The sequence below is a fragment of the Pteropus alecto genome, unplaced genomic scaffold (assembly GCF_000325575.1).
Source record: "Pteropus alecto unplaced genomic scaffold, ASM32557v1 scaffold100, whole genome shotgun sequence".
Lineage (NCBI taxonomy): Eukaryota > Metazoa > Chordata > Mammalia > Chiroptera > Pteropodidae > Pteropus > Pteropus alecto.
This window is the reverse complement of record NW_006430723.1, coordinates 5375411-5401981: the sequence shown is the minus strand read 5'-3', so window position 1 is coordinate 5401981 and position 26571 is coordinate 5375411. Positions and strand designations below refer to the sequence as shown.

General features: G+C 38.5%; 1 protein-coding gene and 1 pseudogene across 6 annotated transcripts in view; one reads left to right on the top strand and one right to left on the bottom strand.

Annotated features, from left to right (window-relative positions):
• Nucleotides 1-26571, bottom strand: part of CTNNA2 (catenin alpha 2) — a 988991-nt gene that overhangs the window by 583852 nt on the left and 378568 nt on the right. The gene's annotated exons all lie outside the window — the stretch shown is intronic.
• Nucleotides 8616-8734, top strand: LOC112483030 (annotated as a pseudogene).

Genomic DNA, 26571 nt, shown 5'->3' with positions numbered 1-26571 from the left:
TCATACATGTATCAACAAAAAAGAGTTTAATGTTGTCCCCACTAAAGGCTTGTCTGTATAAAGCATAAAAATGGGGGAGATCAATGAGTGGAAGCAAAATCTCCCACAAGTCAAAGGGAGGCTCTGCAAATGCCAGACCAAAACACGGTCATACACCTCCAGGGAGCACCACTGGCAAAGTGCAGAGCTGTGACTCAAAACATTTTACATTGAGTAGGGAAAACCATGCAACTGGAAGCAAATAGCGATGAGAATAACATTTACTGAAAACCTACCATGAGCTAGGAACTTCGCTAAGTGTTTTTATACTTAATGCTTACAACAATCTTTTGCAGTTCATATTATGTTATCCTCATTTTTCCAACTGAGGAAACTAAAACTCAGTTAAATAATTTAAACCAGAAAACTATTTTATGTTATGGCTCCAGATTTAAATCAGTCTGTCTAGGATTTATTTTTTTTTCCCTATGACATTTCTTCAGAAAGGATGTATGTTACCTAGATGTTTATACTCATAAACATGAACATCAAAATTTACAAAACAAAAATGATCAAGTTTGAGTGGATACTGCTAAAAAATAAAACTTTTACTCGATAAAATTGCTTTAAATTATAATAACAGCTAGTTATTCTAGGGTCTGTGAGAATTGTTTTAATTACAAAAACAAAAAACAAAAACAAAACAAAATTTATTGTGGTTGTGCTCTCCAATTGTCTCCCGTAATAATTGTCAGAGTTAGACATTTTGAAATGAGCAGATTCCGTTAGTGAGTTACAGGTACCACATCCCTGTCCCTTCCTATTTTCATGACAAGTGAACAAATAAAACAACTATTAAATTGCATCTACAGGACCCAAAGCAAGAAAAAGAAAAGAGCAAACAGACAATCTTCCTATATTAACTTACTGCTTCTAGAATTGAAGCTCTGCCTGAATTTGCATGCCATGTGTCCTAGCCAATGGTTGGCATGCCACCCTCTTATAGATGGAGTCTAAATCGGTCAATGAAGAAGAAAGGAAGTGACTTCTCTTTCCATCTCTCTGCCCACAAGAACTGCAGTATCCAGTCTAACAGTCAGAATGCAAGCAGGTGATAGATCAAACCTAAAAAAAGTAGCTACGAATACTTTATGTGATCTCCTCTAACTCTAAAACGTGCGCTTGGTAATGAAGCTCCCTGGATTTTGGTTTTCTGAGCTCTGTTTTTTCTCTATGTTTACTTAGTCGTGTATCATTTATTCTCATGCTTTACCCTACAAAATAAGTGCAACTCAAGCTCTTTCAAAGAAATTAGGACGTAAGCAAATGTATCATTTTGACAGTGGAAAATGACAAAACATCTTTCAGTATCTCTCCATACTTGGCTGATAAATGAGCCACATCAACTACAAATTCTAATACCGAGCAAAGACTAGTGAAAATAAGTGAGCCCATTCAGAATACAGTGAGGAAAACAGCACCAAGTGTTGGACTGGTTAGGTAAGAAAAAAGATTCCCTGATTTGTAAAAAATGAGTAAAATGGAAAATAAGTTATATTGCAGTTTAAAGCTCTCAGTTAATTACTTATTTGCCAAAGCACCATTATAAAACAATGATTATGAAGCCTTTGTTTCTAAATTAATTTATAATTGCTTTTTTTCTAAAACAGTCCATGTGAAAAACTTAAATCTATAGAATTTAACAAAGCATACATATAGCACACATAAAACAAATTCAGACTACCCTTCTTTACTTTTAATATTTTATTTTATCTAAAAAAATCTTTAAAACAACTTGTAATGATTTTTACATAATTATATGAGGTTTTAAAAATATAAATGTAAATAGGATAGTACAAATGAGTTTTTAAAGTTTAATTATAAAATTGGTAAAAATAATCAAAAATCTCAGTAATAACTACTATAATTTTAGAAAGAATAAGTCACTAGAAGCCTAATTTGTGCTATTACAGGGCTTGGAGCCAAAACACTTATATGAATAAGGTAGGAATCGACAGTTCTAATCAGTATTACATTTTCCTTTCTTTTCTGGGCATTCAAAAACATAGACGAGGATATTGACCAATTCTAGTCTATGAAATATGAGTAAAAATAATGATGCCATTTCAGGACCAAGGCTATGTAAAGCCTCTATGGGATTCTCTGGGCCCTCTTTTTCTGCTTGGGGCAATGTGAAAACCTGGTTTTGAGATCATGAAGTCACCATATTGAATCAGCCTGATAAATAGCTAGCTACCTAGAGAGACTCTGGGATCTGCAGATTTTTTTTTTTTTAAGGGAGAAATAAACTTCTATTATTAACCCTTTAAGATTTTGGTTATTATTACAGCACAACCTCTCATCCTCCCCTTTCTGTTATCACACATTTACAGCTTTGTCATCAATTTATTTTCAGACATGGGGACCCATCTTTGTGAGATTCTAGACTTCTAAATGTTGCAGGTAAATTAAGTTTGAGTAAATTGAATAAAAATGTCCTATTTATTACTCTGTCGTATTTGAGATGCCCTGATTTTTGATAGATCTTCAACTTGTAATAACAAATGAATCCTAGGAGTTTACCTTACTCCATGGAAGACATTTCACTGTTTTTTTTTTTAGAATATGAATTCTTTATTGGGCCAAATGACAATAAATAGATAGTTTGTAATTTTCTCAAGCATAGAACAACAAGACTTATTGGGACTAAAAGGTTATAAAATTAGGGAAGAAAAAAAAAGAAATACAAATCTAAGAAAACACAGGTAACTTCTACCTTAAAAATTGGAAGGTGTGCATTAAGTTTGAAGCCCTGGACACTAAGAGATGGAAAACACAGAGGTTATTAAATGTAACCTCTCAAGCAGCAGGTTAGGACAGGAAGGCTCAAGTTCAGTTACATGACTTTTTCAGTTTCTAGTTAAGTTTCTGTTGAGGAAAGGAACTATTTGTCTATTTGAGATGTATATCTGGCCAACCTTGTTTCTTTTCAACAGTCACTAATAATTGATATCTATATATGTGGTCTGGAACTTGTAAGTGTGCAGGGCCTTTAAAGCATGCTATCTCTGGCTTTATCTTAATTTTTTCCAATACTTACACTTATTTTCCCTTTTCTGGATTTTGTTACTTCCTTTTCATCTTGTCATACTTTAGTTTCATTATTAAACCACTTCAAATGCTTCCTGTATTTGAGGTAGTTGTAAATAAATCAACAAATAAAATTAAATAATTTCAGAGGCCCCTTTCAATTCTGACATTCTGGTTTTCTAGGAAATAAGGGACCTAAATAGGTATTAAGTTTAACTATAATTTATTTGCTCAAATATATGAGTTGATGCAAAGCAAGCAATCGATCAGAAAGTGTTCAGCCCTGTATTAGGATACCATGACGGTAGTCTAACATTCCATACTGCACATATCCACTGTATCAGTTTTTGTAGAGGCACTGCTTTCACCTAAGGTACATCTTTTAGGGATATATCAAAACACAATCCATAATGAATAAGAGGGAAGATTCTAGAGACAGACTCCCTGGGTTCAAACTGATTAGCTCTGCTATTTACAAAATCCTTGACCTTGAGCAAATTACTTAAAATTTTGAGGCTCAGTTTCTTCATGTCTCAAATGACCATAATGATAAATAGAGTATTCCTATTTGAGAAGTATTAAATGAGATAGTAGACAAACTATTTAGAATGGTGCCTGGCACTGCTCAATAAATATTAGCTTTTTTTTGGTTAGCAGACGATTATGGGGCGCCATGAAAAGATGAAGCATGAGTGACATCAAAATTAATAGCATGTTTCCTAGAGGCATTTCTCCAGCTGCTCAATGGTAGCTGTCAGCTCTTCCAGCACTTGTGATCAACTGGGCAGGAAAGACTGGAAGCAAAAGCTGGATTTGAAACTGACTCTTATCTTCCCTAACAACACACTTAAGCTTTACCAGACTGGTATCAAATTGCCTGCTGCTACTGAGCCAAAAAATAAAGGCACCTAGTTATTAAGGCTTTGGATGGCCTGAGATCCAGAAGTATTGGTGGGGGCAGGGAGGTAGTGTCCCCTGATGCTAGTCATCATTATATAGAACCCACTGCCAGAGAACAATTCAGCCCTTTCTAACACAGGTCGGATGCCAACTTCTGACTGTCATAGATGACAGATGAACTAAGCTCAAATTGCTGATGGAGCCTGAAACACCAACAGAGGAAATGGGAAGATTAACAGATGTCCAAAAGTCAAGGACATCCAGACAATTGTGGCAGGGCTGCTTCCCTCTAACTGCAACTCAGGAAATCTACGCAAGTATATGGCCAACATGTATGGTCTGGCCACCTTAGCATCATCATTAAGAAATGAATACAAATAAATTCCCTGCAACGAGAGATAGCCTTCTCTTCCAGAAGGAAAAAAACAAATGAGTCTCAATGGTATAAATCGTATCCTACACAAACTTTAATGAAGACCTGTCCATATGAAATAAGGAATCCAAGGAGACTATGTAATTTTTGTCTGCGGCCGGAATCACTGCTTCCTCGCACTATTATTTCAACAGAGGACATCCTGCATTAACCCGTTCACCGCTCTGCACTCACCCAAGGCAGAGCACACAACAGGTACCCAGTAAAGCCTTGTTGATGAATAAAATCAGGGCTTGGAAGGGTACTATTCCTTCTGACGGAAAAAGTTTTCATATTGTAGACTGGCAAAGCTTAGTCGGAAAGTGCAGAAAATAAAAAGAAAAAAAAATAATCTAGGAAAAAAAACAAGGAATTTTAAGGTTTTTTTAAAGAAGGTTATATTTTAGATTTCCAACAAAGAAAAATCCACACTTTTTTTCCTAATAGGTGTACATTTGTATTATCATTAGTGGTAACTGCATACAGTTTGAAGAAAACATTTTTGACATCAGAACAAAAATATTTTCTGTAAAATTAGAATGATTCCAAGTCAAAGTTTCTAGTAAATACAGTAATGTCAAAAATAGACAAGTCTAGATGGGTACAATCACATTTTGGGCTGAACAATTCTTGTTGTCAAGGCGGCGGGGGGGCGGGGGCGGGCGTTCTCCACGTTGTAGGGCACTTAACGGCATCCTCAGTCTCGAACCACTAGATGCCAGTAGCACCCCTCCCCGCAGTTTTGAGAACCAGAAATGCTCTCAGACATTGCTAAATGTCCTGAGGGTACAAAATCACCCATAGGTATAGAAGACAATTCCATCACTCATATCAAAGAAGAGTAAGAAGTGGAGTGTGTGTGTGTGTGTGTGTGTACACACACATGCATGTCACTTATGCACTTATAGATTCAAATAAACTGTGAGAACAACTCTCAAAATTGATAAACAGTTTGGTCACAGTGCAAGGCAGGGAGCCACGATATACCTAATGTGCCACAGAACTGCAAGGCTCTGTGCTCTTTCCTTTGGTGTGGAGACTGGGGTGGCTGCTCTTCCCAGTGTTGCTTTTGCTATCCCCATGGGCAGACGGACTGGCCAAACACACTACAAGTAAGCACTGTCTCCACAGCAAGGGAATAGCTGGCTCTTCTGCACTATGCTTTACCTTTTGGAATAATTTACTAAACTTCTCAAAACTTTACTGTCTATGAACTGGAGATAATATACCTCCCAGAGTCATTGTGATGTTAAAACATGACAATGTTGGAACAGTGGCTGATACAAAAGCTCTTCCTAACTGCTTATAAAATCTAAAATGCATGGCACAAATAACGAAATAATAAATAAAGCATTAGTCCACTGGCAAAGCAATGCTTGAACTTGCACCAATGAAAAGGCCTGAAGAAGCCCCTTCTGCTGCCTGCCAGAGAAAATGAAGACCCTCTTGAGTGGAGAGACACAATCGATACATCTCAGCACGAAGGAAAGGGAACTCTGCTGGCACCAAGTTATGTGCATTCGATTGTGATGCACTTCTAGGGTACAGACGTCTGTAGTTTAATTCTTGTTCAGCCACCATCCATCCCCTGTTCTACTGGCCTGAATTTCTCCTCATAGCTTAATGAGGCACAGCAAGCAAAAATCCTGGTTATACCAGAGATAGGCATTAACTATAGTTATATGGAATTACTACAGAAACATTCTCACAGTTGAGAAAGGCTTACAAAGTTTCCTCTCATACATCTGAAGAATGAACAACGATATAGTGACTCAGGATGATTGCAATTATGAAGAAGAGCTGGAGACCAGGCTCCAGTGGAATGATATTAGGACTAGAGTCCCAAGTCTGGGTCTAACTCAAACTCATTTTGTTACCTTAGGCAAGCCACTTCTCATTTAGTTATTTACTTCAGGTGATTAATGTGTGTACTGCCTCATGAAGGGTGTTGTAGGGACAGAAAATAAGACATCCGCTACAGTCTTCCTCCTCATTCACTCTGCGCCAAGCTCTCCCTGAACACACTGGGCCCCAGGGCCTTTGTGCCTGCTACTCCCTCAGCCTGATGCTCTTTTCTCCATACACTTGCATGAAAAGTCATTCCAGTGATGCCTTTGAAGCCACTTGATTTAAAATATCAACTTCAGTCCTAAATATTTCACATCTCAAATGCGTAGTTTGCCTTCTTCCTAGCTCAGCTTCTCCTTAGCATTTTTACTATCTGACATTGTTTTACTTCTTTATCTTTTTTATCTATTTCCTATACTAAAACAGAAGCTCCCTAACAACAGATTTTTTGTCCATTTTGTTCGGCTTTTGCCTAATAGAATGACCAATACATAGCCGACTTGCAGTGAAAATCTGCTCAAAAATACATGTGAATGAGTCTAATAACATTAAGCAGAAAAAAAAAAATCATAACTTCCTCTAACTTCGAACCCTCCTTAGGCTATGAATTCTGCTGAGGAAAAATGTTGAAGGCTGAAGATCAAGAATTTCATTTAATCTGAATGTGGTCAGTTTGAGATTTGGTTAGAGACAATTATTTTGGTAGCAGAAGTAGTTATGCCAAGGTCCCACACTGTGGTCAAGTTCTGTCTTAAGTCACAAAAAAAGTGGTGCCTGAAACAAGAACGTGTTGATCCTTCCCACAAATCTCTAAGAATTCCACATTACCTATTTGTTTCTACAAGGCAATCAGCATTTATTTGTCTTCATGCAAGAATCAGCTTCTGTCTCTAGCTCAAGTTCTCATATTTTATCTTCATAGCAGTTTTCTATTCTTCCCATTTTACAGACAAACTGAGAATAAAATAAAGCAGGTTAAATAAAACGTCCAAGGTGATACAGCTTTACATTTTTCATTTATTTTCACCTGAATAAATCCTACTACTTTTGTTAAAAGGCTCAGATATTTTTTTCTAATAAACGTTTGTTCTGCCACTTTCTCTCTGTCTGGACTTGTGCAACTTATTTCACCTGGGTTAGCCTTTGGTTTGCTCCTCCTGGAAGTGATAATAACACTTACAGCCAGCAAATACCCAAAAGATAGCTCTTCATGTCTCCTGGCCTCTCTGCCAACTCTCGACATTTCTTCAAGGCCACTTTCGCTTCAGGAGACATCTGCAAATTCCAGAGGACATCCGTCAGCCTGCAAGGCCTCCGTGCTCAACCTGTGCAGCCCAGAGTTTGCTCACAACGACCAAAATAGGAAAACAAAACAACAACAATAACAAAAAAAATTAAAAGAGAAAGGAAGATTAAAATATCTGAATTGGAAAGAAAATGCCAAAAACATCAGAAGGACAGTAATCTTTTTTAGCGTTACATGGAAGGGAAAATTGAGAATTTATTTCAGGGCAATAGGAAAAAAATAGATTTTTTTTTTCTTTTGAATTAAGCCGCCACGTGGCCTCTCTTTCTTTCTCTCAATGGAAATTTGAAATGGGAAACTTTCCCAAATAATTTTAGATCAGTCATGAGTTCATATGGTTTTGACATCATAACTCTTGTCATGTTACCATGCCAACAGGCAGTGAGAAGCTAAAAGCTTTCCAAAGATATGGAAATTTCGGGCTTAGATGCCATTCAGTTCTCTGTGGGGTGAACACTAATAATGTCACCAACTATAAATAACAAGGGCTGCCAGAGCACCATCTCACCCACTCTCCCTTGTTTCTTTCAATGAGCACTGAAAATATGTGATCTATTTTGGAAACGAAACCTGAACATCCACTTCCTTGAACAGAGGCCCTGCATGTAATAAAAGTTACATGACTCTTTATTGCTCTTGGAATGAACCACCATGCTTTCTAGACACCCCCAGCTCTTACTCCACGTGTAACATAACCCCAGCATATTCAGTTTTTACTCCCTTATTTGCACCTAGAGGTAAGGATGCATATGTGTCTGAGTACTGTTTCCCCAACTGTGAAAAGCATACAAGTTAAAGTGCTTAAAATAAAGGGGCACATGTCACAGAAGTTAGAATGGAGTGTACTGTGGTCATCGCTGCTCTTAAAAATACCCATAGAACGAACATTCCAAGTCATCCAAGGTGGGCTGTGTTTGTCCTCATCGCTCTTGCTTGTCAGTTTCACTGGCTTTGTTTTTGTTTGGGTTTCATTTTGAAATTCTGGGATATCAGGTACTACTACAGAGCAAAAGCAGAAGCTGTATCTTCTCTGTTTTAAACAGACTGTTGGATCAATGGTAATAAAACTTATACTTCATGGTCTATGGCCATGCCACCCTAAACAAGCCCGATCCTGTCTGATCTCGGAAACTAAGCAGGGTGGGGCCTGGTCAGTACTTGGATAGGAGACCACCTAGGAAGACCAGGTGCTGTAGATGTAAAAAAAAAAAAAACCAAAAAACAATAAAAGACTGTTTTGCTGTCTTTGTGTGATACTCTCTTTGTGCGAACAAGGTCTGCTGGTATTCATATCCTAGTGCGTTGCCCTGTTGGATCTGGCCAACCCTGTGTCTTGCTCTACCAAATAATGCTTTGGAAGTCATGCTGTGCCAAACCGGAGCCTACACTTTAAAATGTCCTGGCATCTCCTGCCTTTACACTGAGAGAAGGATAACCTAGCCCTGGAGAGAGGCGATGTGGAGAAGCACCGAGACCCCCAACCAAACGCCCCAGCTGGGAACTGAGCCAACGGCCACAACCAACTTGTCAGCCACGGAGGCGAGGCCACCTCAGATGGGACCTCCAAGCCCAGTAGAGTCACCTCAGCTGACATACAGATGAGTGGTCCCTGCCAAGTCCCGTCCAAACTACAGAATTGTGAGTAAAGAAATAAAACAGTGGTTGTTTTAAGCCACACAGTTTTGGGATAGTTTGTTCCATAGCACTATAAGATCATAAGTATCACATATTAATTAAGGAAGAAGTACAGTATAGCTCTTCAGGAAGACAAGCCTGAGTTCAAATCTCTCTGACTTCCCTTTGCCATGATGCAGAACAGTATACTAAAGCCCAATTTCCCACTTCCGAAAAGGAGGGAAACTAATAATACTAAATTCATAGGGAGTTGAAAAAAGTAAATGAGGTCATCCACGTAAAGTACTTAAAACAGCACCTACCTCAGAATGAGCACGCAACAGATACTACCTATTATTAATGTTTTTCTAGGCATTGTGGAAATAACAAAGATTAACTCTTGAGAAACACGCCATTTAATCTAGGAAATAAGATATCTATATATAAAATAATTTTAAAAACATAGGGAAATATGATGATACTAATGTTATACCATTTTATGTGTGTGTCTTGAGGAAAGAAGAGATGAAGCTACACGAAAGTATACTTTTGAGTGGAAAGTTAGGGGAAGAGATACCCGACTATGCCCATGGGTTTGCTTTTGAATTTACAAAAATGCTGAAAAAATAAAAGGCATAGAGAAGTAAAAGTCATGTCTGTCATCCTTATGAGTCAGACTTCATCCAACAGATAATAGAGGAGTCCACAGTGAGACTGAGTGAATGCCACAGCATTGCACATATTTTCAAACAGAAGAAAGGGGCTTCTTGGGCCCATCTTTCCAGCCCCAGTCTAATCAGTTAGACCATGGAAGCCATTTGTGTGAGTGTCCTTGCTAAACTGATGGGATCCAGGAGTAAAGCCAAGACGTTCTACAGACGCATTAATCTTGGAAAGAAATAATGTCATAAAGTTGCAGCAGCACCTTGAGTCCTGCCCCTCTTTGAGTCATGATTCCTGTCATGTTTCCAAGTCCCCCCATCTCACCTGTGACTTCCAATTTTTTTTAGATATTTACACCTAGATTTTGTATTTAGCTTTCATCAAAGGATGAAAGGATGTCAAATTGCTTTCCTCACAGTAATTTACTGGAGCCTCAATCCTCCAGTACAGCCTGCCACCTATTTTTATTGTATCTAATACCTGCCAGGATGGAATACCTAGGAGACCCTCCCAGGTGCAAATGGAAGGCGGAATATACTTAACAGAGAAGCTGTGGATCCAGAAATCAGCTTGGAAATAATTTTCCTTTTCTCCACAGGGGTCAAAACATGCAGCCCAGCAGAGGGCAGCAAAAGGCATCCTGGTCCATCCACAGCATAGCAGAGGAGATTAAGAGGCTGAGCATTCATTGACTAGTTTACAGTAGTACCCCAGAAAACCAAGAATATTTGGAATTATGTTCCAGGAGAAATATAGGTCCTTAAACACAATAAGCATAGATAGAATTTCTTCCCCAAGGCATTTTTGAAAAGAAAGAAGTCTCAAGCAGCCTCATATCAGTGGAGTGCAAATGCTCCACTCGTGATCCAGAAGACGCTGGCATAGCAGTGAAGCTGGTTAGTTGTTGGGGAGTCTTTCTAACTACCTTCCCTCCTCTCGTTTCTTGCAGCCTCCTCTCCAGTCTAAATTCCCTTTCTCTAGGCTGTTCTTCTCCGAGGCTCTTAATTTGCCAAGCTCCAAGAAAAGACTTAGTTCATGAGGGCCTAAACCCTTGCTATTCCTAGGAATGTGTACCTATTTGGTATAGAAACCCAAATCTTTCACAAACTCAAATGAAGTAATAGTAGAATATCAGGTGGTGGAACTGCACTGTGGTCTCTTTCAAATCATACCATAGAGTAAGTTATTTCTACCTACTCTGAAGCTAATTCTTGCTCATGCCAGATAAATGCACTTATTTATCAAAAACAAAACAAAACAAAACAAAAGACATTTTTGGCATGGTGTATAATCTTAGAAACCACAATGCCAGACAATATCTTGCACTGAATTTTAAAACTTGAAAAGCTGTTTTTCCATTTTAGTTGATTGTACACAGAGATGAATATTGGACTTTCAATAATCACTGGCCAAAAGTCAAAATAAAGCAACCGAAGGAAGGAAGAGAGGGTGAGAGAGCACAGAAGAGGTGGGTTCCTGAGAGCTGAGTCACAGTGCTGCGGCTCTAAGCTAGAGAATCAGCAAAAGCATCTTTACCTGTCTGTCGGTAGACTCCTCACACTTCTATCTCCAGGTAATTTACTTATGGTCTCTCGACTTATTTAAAAGCATTTCTACATCTGTAATAAGGATTTGAAAAAGTCTCTTTTAAAGAGAGCTATAATTTATTTTGACCCCTTTATTTATTCTTTTAAATACGTAGTTTTTATTTTTTAATACCAGGTGTACAACCTGGTATTCGGATATTTATATATCTTACGAAGTGATGGCCTCGATAAGTCTAGTACCCATTTGATACTATACAGAGTTATGGCAATATTATTGACTATATTCCTTATGCTGTACTTTACATCTCCATTAACTATTTTCTAACTACCAATTTGTACTTCTTAATCTCTTCTTCTTTTTCACCACCCCCAACCCTCTTCCTATCTGGCAACCATCAAAATGTTCTCTGTATATATGAGTTTGTTCCTGTTTTGTTTGTTTTGTTCTTTAGATTCCACATGTAAGTAAAATCATATGGCATTTGTCTTTCTCTGCTTGACTTACTCCACTCAGCACAATATCCTCTAGCTCCATCCAGATTGTTGCAGAAGGCAAGATTTCCTTTTTTTTTAATGGCTGAGTAATATTCCATTGTATATATGTATCACTTCTTCTTTATCCATTCATTCGCTGATGGACACCCAGGATGCCTCCATATCTTGGTTATTGTAAATAATGCTGCAATGAACATACGAATTTACATCTCTCTTTCAAAGTAGTATTTTGGGTTTCTTCAGATAAACACCCAGAAGTGGAATTACTGTATCCTTGTCTTCTGGTATAGCCTGCTTTAAAGTCTATTTTGTCTGGTATAAGTATTGCTACCCGGATTTTTGTTTTGTTTCCATTTTCTTGAAATATCTTTTTCTATCCCTTTACTTTCAGTCTGTATGTACCTTTCAATTAGAAGTGAGACTCTTACAGGCAACATATGTAAGGGTCTTGTTTTCTTATCCATTCAGCCACCTTATTATTTGATTGGAGCATTTAATATTTTTACATTTAAAGTAATTGTTGATAGATGTGTAGTTATTGTCATTTTATTAACATTTTTTATTTTTTTATCTGTTTTTTTTCTTCTTGTTAAAGAAGTCCCTCCACCATTTCCTATAATACTGGCTTGGTGGTGATGAACTCCTTTAGTTTTTCTTAACTGGGAAGCTCCTTCTTTGCCCTTCAATTCTGAATGATAGCTTTTCTGGGCAATCTTGGTTGTAGGTCCTGACTTTTCAGCAGTTTGAATATTTCGTGCCAATCCCTTCTGGCCTGCAAAGTTTCTTTTGACAAATCACCTGACAGTCTTACAGGAGCTCACTTGTAGGTAAATAACTGCTTTTCTCTTGCTGTTTTTAAGATTCTCTTTGTCTTTAACCTTTGACATTTTAATTATGATGTGTCTAGGTGTGAGCCTCTTTGGGTTCATCTTGTTTGAGACTCTCTGGGCTTGCTGGGCTTATATGTCTATTTCCTTTGTCAGGTTAGGGAAATTTTCCATCATTATTTCTTCAAATACGTTTTCAATTCCTTGCTCTCTCTCTTCTCCTTCTATTACCCCTATGATGTGAATGCTGTTATGCCTGGAGTTGTTCCAGAGGTCCCTTAAACTATCCTTATTTATTTATTTATTTTTTAATTCTTTTTTCTTGTCGCTGTACTGATTGGATGATTTTTGCTACCGCATCTTCTAAATTGCCGATTTAATCCTACTGTTGATCTTCATTTCAGTTATTGTAGTCTTCATTTCTGACTGGTTCTTTTTTTATGCTTTCTATCTCTTCTGCTCCCCAGATCTTCATTTTTATGTTTCCTATTTCTTTGTTGAAGTTTTCACTGAGATCATTATAACCAGTGTTTTGAATTCTGTATCTGGTAGATTGCTTCTTTTCATTTAGTTTAATTATTTTTCTGGAGCTTTGTTGTATTCTTTCATTTTGGGACATTTTCTTTGTCTCCTCATTTTAACTGTCTCCCTGTGTTTGTTTCTATGTATTAGGTAGAGTTGCTATGTCTCCCATTCTTAGTAGAGTGGCTTTATGCAGTAGGTGTCCTGTGGGGCCCAGTGGCACAGCTTTCCCTTGTTACCTAGCCAGGTGCTCTAGGTTGTTCCTTGTATGGGTTGTGTGTGTCCTACTGGTATAGTTGAGCCTTGGTTGCTGTTTGCACGTCAATGGGAAGGATTGACCCTCGGGCTGATTGGTTGTGAGGACTGGCCAGTGAAGGGCTGACTCTATGGGGCAGGATTCACTTTAGTAGGATTTGGGTGCCTGCCTAGTCTGCCTTTTGGGTGTGTTGTCCTCAGATACAGCCCCAAGTGGTACTCCATCCCAGGTCAAAGCTGGCAACCAGTTTGCCATCCCCAGGGCCTCCAAGGATGGGCTTCGCCATAGGCCAAGTTCAGTTACAGCCTGTGCACTGCCCAGGGCCACCTGGCAAGAGTGACCAATCAATCTGCAGATGGCTACAACCTGTGCTGAGCTTAGAGGTGCCTCAAGAGGCCAAGCTGTGAACTGAGGCCACCTCCTGCTAGTGCCTGGCTTGGGCTGCTCAGCAAGAGGTATGGGGCACACTAAGGTCAGATGCTGCTTGTTTCGGTTTTCTGAACCTTTGAGAGATTTTAGAAAAGTCCAAACTCCACAGCATGAACCAAAATAGGCCACTTGTAAGGAAAAGCCACTGGAGGCAGCTTGGGTGGGCCTGAAAGTAGGGAGGGGAGGGTTTACCCCTTTCTTTTAACAGCTTGATTAAAATGGAGTGTATGGAAGGATAGCCCTCCCTTTAGTCACTTTCTTATGCAAAGTGCTTATTGATTTAGCTTAATCAAGTAAAAACACATATAATTTGCTGTCCTTGAATTTCAAGAGTTATCTTTAGAGCACGGTGCTTACAAACTAGGCATGAGTGATGGTTGTCTTAGATTGTTGTCCCCCAAAATACTGAGCTCCAATCAAGGCCAGTTGCCTAGTATATGTGTGCCTTTCTTGTTCACATCGGAATTTTTGTTGCTGTTGTTAATTTCATGTTCGGCTTAAACCGAACTTAGCATTTGTTGGTGGTGTACCAGGAAAGCCAGTATAATGTAGTCATTAGACTTGGTCCCTGAAGTCAACAGTCTGAGCTCAACAACCAGTTCTGTCACGTAATAGATAGTGTGACTATCGACAAACTACTTAACCTCCCTGAACATAGTTTATCATCAGTAGAAATAAGGATAATCACAGTACCTGTCTCCACAGGCTATTAAGCGTATAAATTTGATTATGCTCAACCCTTTCTCTAACACATAAAAAGCATCTTAAAAAATGCCAGCTATTATTAGGACATAAAACAGTGACAAATGTGAAATTAGATGAGTTTGTTTGGGTTTTTTTTTTTTTTGGTCAGGAAAAGTTTTTTTTTTAATCTCAAAAGACTTTCTTTATAAAGAAAGCAAGGTTATTTCCTGCTGTTTAATAAGGAATTTGTTTCAGGAAAACAAAGGCAGAAAATCATCTTGCTTAGAAGTATGAAAATAACAGATCAGGGGCATTAAGATATACAGCTCTTAGAAACATAGTGAACGGTTGTCAGACCTGCTGCCTGGGAAGGGTTCCATGCCATGGCATAACTGCACACGCCAGGCGGCCAGAAAAAGAAGCAGGTCTTCGGCAAGACTATCAAAGGCAGAAGTATGAATTTCTTACTTTTTCAAGGAAAAATACACAATGTGTTGCAGATAAACCCTGGGCAGGGAAGAAAGATCCAGTTCTACTCGGGCTATGTATCAATACTGCAAAAAGGTGAAATCCAAGGGAGTTAGACACTGTAGAAGAATGAGAAATGGGTACTTTGGGATATCCAGGCAGTGACGAGTTTTAGTGACAAGTACAGATCCAGCTGCCTTGGGAAGACTGATTAGAAACAAAGCTGCCAGGATTTCTGTGTCAGGAAAGAATCTGGACAAGTGAAAAGCATCAGAATCTAGGAGGATAGGGAAATAAAAGACCTAGGTAGAACACAGCCAGATATACAAAACTAATCTCAGTCCATATACTCCAATATGGAATATTTGGGAAACTGCTGTTCAACTTCGTCAAATAAAGATGAGAGGTCCATAATCAACTGATTTCAACTCTCTAGATTAGAGCAGTTGGTTGTTGTTAAATCCGAAATCCCTGCCACAGCCTCATACCCTGTGAGGCTAGGCTGATCCCAAGGAGAGATGAGGTAGCTAGATCACGAAATGTGGAATATGATGGGGGCAAGGAAGGGATTCAAAGTCTAAAAGAAGGATAAGCATGCCATGTAAACTCTCATACTTCAACTCCCTAAAAAAGGCAAAGACAAATGTGATAAGACTAATGAAAAGACAGCAGATCACCACAGAAAATGAAATTTTTCGCACTTAGACTTTTATATTCTTTGTACGTGTCTTTATTTTGTATTGTTTTTTATTTAAAACTATTTTATCCATTATTTTATTCTTTCACTCAAGATATAGTCACTATTTCAATGCATTTGATAATGTTCTGTTTCCTGGGAAGACAGCAATGAACAAATTCCCTATCTTCATGAATTATGTGTTTTACCAGGAATGTTCTAAACAGTGGTTGATCTGTCAGCCTGTGTTTCAAGACTGAAATTGATCAACATGTGGAACAAAAGTTCTAGCTGACTCTAGATGGGCAAGTGAAATGAATGAACTCTGTTTCTGGTGTTATCTTTAATTAAGGTAAAATTCACATAACATAAAAGTCACCCTTTTAAAGGAAACGATTCAGTGGCATTTAGTACATTCACGATATTGTGCAAGCACCATTTCTACCTGGTTCCAAATCATTTTCATCACTCCAAAAGGAAACACCACATCCACTGACAGGATCCGCCCTCTCCCCAGCACCTGGTAACCACCAACCTGCATTCTGTCTCTATGGATTTGCATACTCCAGATATTTCATATAAAAGGACTCACACAATATATTACCTTTTCTGTCTGATTTCCTTCATTTAGCATAATGTTTTCAAGGTTCATTCACACTGTAGCATATACCAGTCCTTCATTCTTTTTGAATGGCTAAATAACATTCTATTGCATAGCTATACCACATTTTTCTATTCTTCTGTTGATGGACACTTAAATTGTTTCTACCTTTTGGCTATTGTAAATAGTGCTGCTATGAACACGTGTGTACATGTATTTGTCTGAGTTCCTGTTTTCAATTGTTTTGGGTATATACCTAGGAGAGGAATTGCTCACCATATAGTAAGTCTATGTTTTACTTTTGAGGTAACTCCTCAAAGCACTGGGATTGTTTGTTACTATAGGATAAACCAGTTCTTCTTGTTCAATTCAACATGGTAAGGCACTGGGATTTTATTCTGTAGAGTTTGGAGGAAAAAATGGCAGGCTTTTATGTGCATTTATTAAAGGTCATCCCAGATGCTGTTTATAGAACTGACCAGCATGAGGCAAGATAGGAAGCAGAGAGATCAGTGAGAAGCATAGCAGTTTAGTGGATGACACTGGTAGCGTTGATGAACATGATCAGAACGAAATATTTTGAAGGAAGAGTCAAAAGGCTTACAGATGGACTGGATGTAAGGTGTGAGGCAAAGGGAGACAAGCATAACTCACAGGTTTGTTGCCTAAGAAACTGAGTTTTTGGTGGTACATGCACCAAGATGGGGATGATCAGCGAAGCACAGTTTGAGAGGAAACAGCCTTAACTAGAGAAAACAATTTAATTGCCTATTAAGCAACCCTCTAGAGATCTCAAATGGGCAGTTAAACACACCCCCCCACACACACACACATACACACACACACATGCTTGAGCTCAAAGGAGATATCAGGACTGGAGTTAAAAACTTGAGAATTATCAGTGGACAGAAAACATTTAAAGCCTTGGGAATAAAAAGAAGGAACCTGCTAAGGAATGAGTATAGAAGAAGAAACTGGAACTCCAAAATTAGGAAGTCAGGAGCAGAAGAAACTCCAGGAAAGTGATTCTGTTAGGAAACAAACAAAAAACCGGGAGGGTGCAGTGTCTCAGGAGGAAGGACGAAAGGGAGGAAGGAAGGAAAGAAGCAAAAAAGAAAGTTTCAATAAAGGCATAGTAGTCACCTGGCTTAAGCGCTGTTAAAAGTTTAAAAAAAAAAAAGATATGATGCATTGAATTAGCAAGATGGGAGTCATCAATGCTCTGAAAAGAGCAATTTCCACAGAGTGGCAAGGACTAAAATAATTTTTACCCCTTTCTCTCTTTCCTCCCCTCTTTCTTTCTTCCTTTCTCTCTTTCCTTTCTTCCATGAACACAGGTAGGTTATCTTTCTGAGGGATGTTAGGGTTAATGGTGTAGTTGTAAAGATTTCAACACTATGTACATAATATATAGGTCAAGAGAACATAACCACTGAGTGCTAGCAAAATAAATAAATAGCCCGTCTAAAAAAGTAAAATGCACACCCTTTTGAACATGGTCTCAGACCTCAATAAATGATGTGAAAATAACTCACTATAGAAAAATTAATGCATCGCTAATACCTCTTTTGGATATGAAAGACAACAAACAGAATGTGCCTAGAGTTTCTCGGGCAAGAAAAAATTTATTAACACTATTTTATTCTTATATTTCAAGATACCAATATCTTAATTATTAAAACTTGTAAGTAAGTTTCAGTAGAAGGCATATATTAGGAACCTCAAACATAAATGACTGTCCAAATACTGTAAAACCATTGCTTAAGACTTTAAGGCCATCTTCAATGTTTCAAATCTATATGGTAGAATTCAGATAAAATATTGATTTGAAATTATAGAAAATATTTTAGACTTTTTAATAACAAGAGAATTCTTATTCACATATTCTATGTAACATCCCCAAGGGATTTCTGATTATTTTGAAATTTTAGAGTTTAGCATATGTCAAGGCATGCTAAATATCACCCAGCCTGGCAGAAAAAGGTTGCAATTCACATCCAATGTCATTCAGTCTGAGCTCTCTTTTAGTGGGTATCCTCCCACGATGTGTTACAGGCAGTGCTTGTCACTTGCATGTCATAAAATCATGAGCAGACAAATGAAAATGACTCCTCAGAGAGTGATCTGAACAGAGGAAAAAAAATCTTAAAATTAACAATGTTTCAAAATGCCATTCAAACTCAGGGATTTGATTCTGACAACTTCTAAAAAGTCATACTTAAATGGAACTTTATAGTCAGGTATCCTCTGCCATTTGGTGTGGCTTGGTGAGGTCAAATGTTGGCAACCCACCCGACACGAGGGATGAGTTATAACATGTCACTTATTTTAGATTATAGAGACTGGGAAAAAAGAGCTGCTGGAGTCATCATGTAGGTTTCACACATATAATTCTCACCTTTTCTGAGGCTGGTCAGGTAAAATGAAGGCGACAGATGAGGTTGGGGGCCAGGGTGGTGAGGAATGGCACAATATTAATAGGATCATCTCACACCAAATCTGTCTGCATAGCAACTCGATTTGTTATCATCTACATGTTTCCCCAGTAACTTTCATAGTTTATATAGTTGCATCATCTGGAAAATTACCTTAACTCTCTCAAAGTTATTCTTTAGTAGAAAGTCATAAAATAAGTCACATCTTCTTTCATAAACTAGAGCCCACAAAAATTACTATTCGAGCAAAAGGAAGATTCTGGTGATATTTTCAAAGGAAAACTGTAAAGGATTTTTTTCCCATGAGTTGTTAGAAGGGGAAAATAATATACTTCACTGAATCTGTATTTTTAAACCTCAATTTGAATGTTGTTTATGCCATTAATAAACATAAGCAATAACGTGAAGTCCATGAGTAAGTCACTTAAACTCTGTGAGCCTTGGCTGTCTCACCTAAATAATGAGATAATAATATCTGTCTCAAGGTCACTGTATGTATTAGATGAAATGACTGTGAAGATCCTGGCCCATGGCATAGGGTCAGGACACATTAATTTCCTCTTCTCCTTCAATAAGAAAAACATAATTTAAGTGAAAAAAAAAAAACAGAAGGTGAGGGAAAATCAGGAGGTGGGATTTCTGAGATTAATCAACTGGCCATATTCTGTTGGCAGAGTGTACAGTCTTATAATTCATGGCCCCTGGAACACCACGCTATTTTTTACTGGTTTGATGATAAATTCTACTTTATACAAAGAAGACAGGCCAGTATTTGGTGCCGAATGAACACCTACATTGTATATAGTGTTTGATAATTTTATCCTTATGTAAATAGTGAAGGAAGATGTGAACTGGCCAAACATCATAATCCCAAATTTTCATTCTTGGCTCAGGAGAGCAGCAGTCCCCAACCTTGTTGGCACCAGGGACTGGTGCTCCTATGAAAATCTAGAGCCTGATGATCTGAGGTGGAGCTGTGGCGGTGATGCTAGGGGAGAGGATGCAAATACGGATTAACATTAGCAGAGAGGTTTGACTGCACAGAGACCATAATAAACTAACTGCTTGCAGATTCATATCAAAACCCTATCAGTACGGGACAAAAGACAATTAAGCTGCATACGGTGGCAGGCTTTATGGTGGCAAGTGAGTTGATGTACTTCAATTGTACAGCTGTATCTGGTGGCATCTGATTCTGCATTATGTGAGTTGTATAATTATTTCATTATATATAATAATGTAATAATAATAGAAAGAAAGTGCACAATAAATGTAGTGTGCTTAAATCATCCCAAAACCATCTACCCCAACTCCCGGTCCGGAATAAAACTATGTTCCATAAAACCGGTCCCTGGTGCCAAAAAGGTTGGTGACTGCTGATTCGCTCACAAAAGAAGGGGGCATTTTGTGGCAAGGTAATTATTTAGCCTACCATTTTGCTGGGATAATGTGGCCAGGCTGGTAGGTGTGGTATGTAGCCTGTGGCCACCTTATAGCCATGGATATTTCCCCTGGCAGCAAAGACGGCTCTGCCCATTGGCCATTAAAATGACCTTTTGAGGTAAGGGTGGCAAAAGGCAGTTGGGTTCCTAGCAGCATGACAGCAAAGAGTGACTGACAAGAGACTATTTGGATTGCAGTGCTGAGGTGCATTCCGTGGTTTCATAAAAAAAGGCTGTAATCTACTAGTGATGTCTGGTAGGGCCTGCAAAGTGGGATGAAGCAGCCTAAGTGCATCGAATTTGTCCTGTCTGAGTTGGAGACCCTACCCCACTGTTCTGGGCTGACCTAGCCTGTAGTCCTTGAATTAGCCCTCCATCGACGCCTCCCTAGCCAAACATGCAAATGTGTACCACTGGTATGCTGGATGTGGACATGGTCCCATTTCACTCACATAAGGAGAGCAGTTATACAACATAAATGAACACATACATGCTTTAGGAGAAAGGTCGGACTCTGGGGCATTTTACTTCCAAAATTAAATTGGACACCATCAGGTATTCATTTAGAACACAAAGCTTTTAGGCACACTGTGAAATATAAAATCTGTGCAACATTAATTCATTGTAAGAACAGTCAAACATCTATACCTGGCTCCTATGTGCACCAGCATGACCTGCAATCACATTTACCTGATCACAAGCGGGTCCCATCAACTGGAACTTGGCCACTCATTAACCCTACTCCTTGCCAGTGCAGCTGGTTTTCAACTGTGTTGGGAGTTAATAAGACATTTAACAAGTAACATGAAATGCCTAAGACAAAACAAAAAATTACCCCATCTCTGACCAATTCGTACACCTTGGTTTCGGGCAAACAAGCCAGAAAATATAGACAGTTTGAATCCAAATTTCAAAAAATGAAAGATGCAACTTTAGAAGAAAGCTACTTTATGGAGTATGGCTTAGCTCTAAGGTCTCAGTGGCTACAGATTTGCCCTTTTTTGACAGAAACAGGCCAAGACATAGTTATAAGTTTACTTCCCATTCTAGTCCTCTCTGGTATGAGACAGCACTCATAGGTACGTTTAAATTACAGCCGCTGAGACTCCAGGTCAGTATCTAAGTAAAAATTTGCTGACTGGCCAGGGAACCTCCCATTCTTACCCATTCTGTGTCAACCCATAAGAATGGCAACCGGGTAGCTATAATGTAGACCTTGCCCACCTATTCCCTAACTTGCATGTTGCTTTCAAGCCAGTGGCATTGAAATAAGAAATCTCACTTCACCTGGATGGGTCATGTCACTTTTTTTGATGATCCTTTATTATGCTTAACCTGGATATGGGGGGAGCCATGCTTCAGGCCTTAAGTGACACAGTGCTGAGGGCTGCAAGGGGCAGGGTTGGGCTTAAGGGAGACTAAGATAGCATGAACCGATGCTACATGCCAAGAGTTTGCCTAGGCCAGTGCTCAGCACAGAAGAGATGCTCCGAAAATGCCAGACTGGTACTGGTACATATTAGTACAGCATGCTATGATGAGCCTGCAGCTCTCCACTTTTGTAAATAAAGTTTGCTATTTTTAAAGTATATCTTGAGATATGAAAACAGAACTTCTTATCTTCATATTCACCTCTTTACTCTGCTATCAAATATCTTATATCCACAACCTAATTCATACAAGAAAAAAATCTAAGTTCTATTTAAAAAGTGTGCTGTTGATTTTCCATTTCTAAAGATCCTTCTTTTGAGGCTAGCATGGCCACGTAAGGGTCACTGCATCAGCCAGTGATCACTAAATTGGGAGCTCCTGCAAATACATGTCCTTTAGCACACAGCAGGCTGTAATTCACCCTCACGGGCCAGCGAAATGACTTATACTGCTCAGAGTTCAAAGCGGAGTCCTTGCTTATCGCTCCAGTCAAACAATTTCATTCCTATCAGTTGGTAGTTGTACTTCAGATTTTATGGATCCAATGGGTCTAGTGAAATTTTATTACCCTGCAATACAACACGAAGAAAAAAGCTCTGGAGAAAAAAAATCGATATAATGTTTAAGGTCTTTGTTACCTTTATAACCTCCGGTGTTCTTTTACATATAAACTAATAAATCAACCTTTTAACCGAAGATGCATTCTTCAGTGCTTGCTCGATACTAGGTGCTAAGTCTGATCATAAAAACTATCAAGAAGTAGCTAATGGTTCTGCTACCTGAACAAGCTCAGTTAAAGTAGAATCAATTGTAGGACAAGGATATTATTGTTTGCAGGTGTCTTCTCTTAGCTAGCACATGGCAATCAGTTGTTATCAAGTGAAAGCAGAAAATTTAAAAAATCAGAGAGCTTTTTATAAGCTATACTATCTTTGCCCGAATTTGCAAATGCATGCAAATTAGATTAAACATTTCAAACATCACATTCCTTACTTTGGCCAATTCTCAATAGTATGAGATGTACTCCTTGTAACTTTACAGTTGAGTCAGCAGAACTGCAAGACAATCTTTTCCACAACTTTCAAGAGAATGACTTTTTCTTCTGTCAGGATCTTAGAAATATGACTTGAGTAGATTGTCTCTCGTGGATTTTAAGAAGTAGCGATGAAGATGCTAAGTATTAGAATAAAACTAAAATTAAGTTCTTCTCATTTCAATGATGAATATAACTTTTCTCATAAACCTCTTTGGCCTGGCACACTCTAAGGACTGGAATCTAAACTCAGAACCTTTTCAACATGAATTAGCATCATGTAGCCAATTTGAATATTCTGCATTATATTAAATTAAATGAGGAACAGGTTTGGGAAAGCAGTTCACCTATTTATTATGAACAGAGCTTTATAGCTCACCATATAACATAGTAAGTACCATTCAGTGGCTGAGATAAATTGATATAGATCTCATTCCAACCAAGTGCCCAGAAGAAATACAAAGCTTTCTCTGCAAGGAAAAAAAATATGATCCAGCAAAAAGAACAAATCTCACTGCTTCTGCTTCTGTAAATTGCTTGGAAGAGGCTATAAGACCCCTAATGTCCGAACTGAAGATTCACAGCCAAATCAAGGGTGACCCTCATTACACTATTAACAAGGTAGCTAATTGTTTACTTGATGGTCTCTAACAAATGAAGTTGCTTCTGCAAACTCCTAGAGAATTGTCTCTTTCGGGGGTCCTATATTTCCACATGGAGACAAACCATAAAGGCTGCCTTAATACATATCCAATTTAGTCTTGTGTGGGAAGAAGAAATTTTCCTCTACACTTCTAGGTTCTTCTGGCTAGTCTAAGTAAATCAACATGAGACAGATTAACAGGAGAAATAACTAAGTTTAATGACATCTGTGTGTATGAGAATCCCACATACATGAGAGAGAGTCGGAAACTCCCACATACATGAATGGTTCCAAGACAAAAAGTTAAAACAAGGTATATATGACATTCTGAGCTAAGGTTGAGATATGGTGCCTGGGGCTTCAGAAAGATGGTCATACTCAGAACGGTAAGAAGAGTAGATATTCAGTAATTAGAAGTTTGCCCTGCCCTATAGATGTGCCATAAAACGTTATTTCTGGTAAGAACTCTTATTATGGGCAAGGCTTCAACTTAAATTCTTTAAGCGAAAGAGAAAAGTTTCTTGGGAGCCCACAGGGTCTCCGCATGCCAAAATAACACATCTTGGGGAGGCCTATTCTGAACTCCTTCACCATTGAAACTGAAGATGTAAGAGAAAAATTAATTCTTTTTCCCCTTTAAGCAAATTATCAGGCTATAGCATAGTCATAATGATGAGATTGGGGTTTTGATTTTAAAATACTCTTACGTTCTAAATTTTTTCTTTAGCCTGTTTTGTTATCAATTTTTGATAGAATTACCAGAATGGTAGATTAGGGGGGTGCAAGCTTCTGATTTTTTAAAAGTGTTATTTAACAAATTTGTCCTGATAGTCTAGTGAGCAAGACAGATGAACAGTAAGTAGATGACGATACAGTTGGGTAGGATCACAATCAGTGCTGATTAATACATATGTTAACTGAGAGAGAAGTACCAATGTCAAATCTTGGGGCTTTTATCAGATTCCTGATGTGGCCAATACTGCCTTAGCGACATGGTTACTGGGTTGAACAAATTTACGAGTGAATGAATCTCACACAGAAAAGTAACACACTAGAGAACGGAAACAGGACTGAAGATATTCTCAACATCCTAGAATGAGGAGACAAAACTTATAAAGATAAAAAGATGAGATTAACATCCCACACAAAGTATATTCCTTTTTTCTTGTAGTATAATAAATAACCACAAACTCAGTGGTTTAAAACAACCAAAAGTTATTAACGGAAAGTTCCATATGTTAAAAGTTTGACAATGCTTTCACTGGACTGATGTCACACTTCGGCAGTCCAGCATTACTTTCTGGAGGCTCTAGGGCAGAATCTATTTCTCTGCCCTTTCCAGCCCCCACATTCCTTGGCTCATGGCTCCCTTCTTCCATCTTCACATCCAATGACAATGAGTTGAGCTCTGATGCCTCCTCACTATGACCTCCTCTTCTGCCTCCTCATCCCCTTTGGGGGCCACTGTGATTACACTGAGGTCATTCAGATATTCTCCTCATCTCAGGGTCCCCACGTGAATCACATCTCTAAAGTCTCTGGTAACATGTAAGGTAACAGATTCATAGGTTCCAAGGATTAGGACATGGACATTTGGCGGGGGGGAATCATTATTCTGCCTATCACATGGGGTTTAAGAAGGAGGGAAAAAAAGCTGAAGCAAAAGGATTAGTGGAAAGAGAAAAGGTTGGTGGAAAACAAATAAAAAATTGTGAACTACTGTCTAATGAGATGATACCTGGAATATTAAGTTCTGAATATTACAGTGAAAGAGGGTGATCTTGAACAGATATATGTTGAAAAGAGTGACCAGAAAAGAGGAAAACTTACAACCAAGTCACATAAATGACATCTGAAGCAATTCAGACTGATTAACTCAGAGAATGGAAAGCCTGGTACAAATGCCAATGTTTTCAAGGATCTGAAGAGCTGTCAGGAAAATATTCACTCTTTAACATGACAGGACAGATCATCATTAACAGAATTTAGAAACAAGCAAACTTAAGCTAAAGACAACAATTAAAGCAGATGAAAAGGAATGGGTAGTTTGGGGCAATGAAATTGAAAACTAATGCTTGTATAACTCCTTAGAATTCATAAAATGCTTTCATACATTATTGCAGTTGAAATTCTCAACACATCTGAGAGAGAACTAGGACAGATACTTAGATGAGACAGTGTCCTGGCAGGAATAAGAAACCGAATGCAGGTGGTTCAAGACACCTTAAGAAAGGGATGGATGACAGAGAGGCAAGAACAGAATTAAGGTAACTAACAGCTGCATTATTTACGATAGCCAAGATATGGAAGTAATCTAAGTGTCCACTGATAGATAAATGGATAAAGATGTGGTACACATATACAATGGAACATTATTCAGCCATAAAAAGAATGGAATCTTGCTATTTGTGACAACATGGATGGACCTAGAGGATATTATACTAAGTGAAATAAGTCAGAGAAAGACAAATACCACATGATTTCCCTTATATGTGGAATCTAAAGAACAAAATAGATGAACAAACAAAACAGAACCTAACTCATAGATACCAAGAACATACTGATGGTTGCCAGACAGGACGCGGGTTGCAGAGCTGGGTGAAAAAGGAGAAGGGGTTGAAAAGTACAAACTGGGAGTTACAAAATAGTCATGGGGATGTAAAGTATAGCATAAGGAATATCATCAATAATACTGTGATAACTATGTATGGTGTCAGGTGGGTTCTAGACTTATTGGGGGAAATCCCTTTGTAAGTTATATACATATCTAACCTTTAGGCTGTCCAGCTGAAACTAATATACAGAATGTCAACTCTAATTGAAAAAAATTTTAAGGGAACTGACATGGTACACTGAGATTCTCAGATATTGCAGCAGCAGGGACTAAGAATCCTTAGTTCTCTTAGGCCTGAAGAAGCAGGGGAAAAACAAACTCTATTGAGGCCTGGTTAGAGCTAGGCTTTTTCATGAGAGACCAGGTAGCTGTAGACAAGGAAGGATACAGCCAGAACAGCCAGCCCAGCACAGTCAGAACATAAAAGGTCCCTTCCCTCTCTCCTGTGCCCTCCTTGGTCTCCTGTTAGGGCCTTCATTGGCCCAAACAATAGAATGCAGGCAAGGGGACACAGAAGATACTTTCTGAAGGGGTCAGTCTTTGGGGCATAGAGTAAGACACTTAACAGTAGAAAATGGAGAAGGAATGTAAGAAGGTGGAAAATGAGCAGCATAGTGCTACCGCATTTCTTTTATAGCTGAAGATAATAGGAATCC